Here is a 1,947-nt window from a genome sequence, read left to right as displayed (position 1 = left end):
GTTTTCATATATTGTACATTGTTATCATAGTCATGTTCTAGAACTACCTTCATGTTGATGTCTTTAATTTCCAGTTGGAATCCATGAAATTCAATGAGATATTTGGAATGCCTACACTCTAAATCTGTCCCCCTTTCTCTTTTTCTCTTCTCCTCATTAAGTTTCTTGCTTTTCACATACATTTCTTTGTACAGCATATTCTATCTCCCCCCCCCCCCCCCCCCCCTGCCGCTCATGCATCTCGACACCCCATCATTTTTCTAAAAGGTCCTTCTCAAATGTATTTTGATTTTGTAAATTATTTAGTAGTAAAGGTAACCACTTACTGAATAGCAGAGGCACTGAATCATCAAAAGGCACATAAACAAGACTGAAAACTTTGATAGCATTTGTAAAAATCTTATTTTGAATTGAAGTACACACACTCACACCTCTATGGTTATATTGTGTCAGGGTGCGGTTTGTGCTTTTACCAGTGGGGGGGATGTCTTAGGGGGTTAGTAGAATTATGTATGTTACTAGCTTGGACTGTGGTGTTACGCATGGTTAAACAGCTATTTATAAATGGATGTTAATGCCAAAACTCACTACTGACGCGTATGCACTATCAGAAAAGCCATCCCTTGTTATATCTTTAAAAGTACATTATAAGTAAAGCTTATTTACAAATTCATCAACACACGGGTACAGATATATGAGGGGAATTCAAAAAGTAGAGGCACATTTGCGAAAAGTTGTACTTATTCTGATGATAGAAAACTGAAACATATTAATAGTATTAATAGTAAGACTTATTAAAAACTTTCAGTGTTCGGCTCCACAAATTTAAATTATATGTAAAGTTTTACTCCAGTGCGTGGGAAATAAACATCCCAGGTAGGGATGCATAAACTAAAACCAGAGGAGGGGATGTTCTGATGCAGAGGGGGGGGGGGGGGGGATCCCACCAATCCCCCCCTGCAAATCGCACACTGCATTGTGTCAGCAGAATATGCTGTGCTGCAGCAATTCTACAATCTGCTGTTTGCAGCCATGCCATCCAACAAGTAATCAACACCACTACCAAACCAAAATGTTCCTATCAACACCAAGATGTAGCAACACATCGTACCAAGAGCTGGGTGAAAACTGCAACAGCCAGATGAGCAAGGCATTTCTCCACATAAAATCTGGTCCCCAAGAGCACTGAACCACAATAAGCCTCCAGTTGAAAATACCAGCAGTGGACAGGGTACATCAATATGGAAGTTGAAAGATTACACGTAACTAAAACTGAATTTCTTTTGTGAACTGCTAGTCTGTATGTTTATTTTTGTTATCTCTTTCATTATTCATTTTATGCCTTTGCTGTGTCAAAGTGTGAAAAAATTTCCACTGAACAAATTTAAAATGTTGAATTAACTATGTAAATTTATAAGATTACAATTAATGTTACTTAAAAAACTGTGTTGAGGAGTCATGTCAGGTCGAAGGGGCAAGAGGAGAAAGGACTAAGGGAGAGGAAAGGGGGGGGGGGGGAGGGCTGGTGAACGGGATCTGATGGTCTGATCACTGGGATGGAATGAGTTGGTGCATGAATAGGAATGGAGGAGGAAGAGAATGTGCATGGGATAGGAATGTGACTAGGGCTCTGGCACTGGTGAGTATAATAATAGAGGAGTTGACAGGAAGGGAGGCTGCAGAGAAGAGAGTGTGGGTGCAGGATGAGTTAAGTTAAGACTCTGCAGCAGAGTTAAGGTGGGTGGGGGGCAAGGCACTAGTGAAGACTGGAGCCCAGTGAATTACAGGAGCAAAGGACCTATTGTGAGAACAACCTCTGTGTATGTAGTTCAGATAAGCTGATATTTGGGTAATCGATACAGATGATATGGGTTGTGAAGAAGCCATTGAAATTGAGCATTTGTGCTCAGCAACATGCTCAATCTGTGGATGGTCAACTCTGCTCTT

Source organism: Schistocerca serialis, unplaced genomic scaffold (assembly GCF_023864345.2).
Source record: "Schistocerca serialis cubense isolate TAMUIC-IGC-003099 unplaced genomic scaffold, iqSchSeri2.2 HiC_scaffold_1261, whole genome shotgun sequence".
Lineage (NCBI taxonomy): Eukaryota > Metazoa > Arthropoda > Insecta > Orthoptera > Acrididae > Schistocerca > Schistocerca serialis.
The sequence above is the reverse complement of the archived record's forward strand: the minus strand, read 5'-3'. Positions refer to the sequence as shown.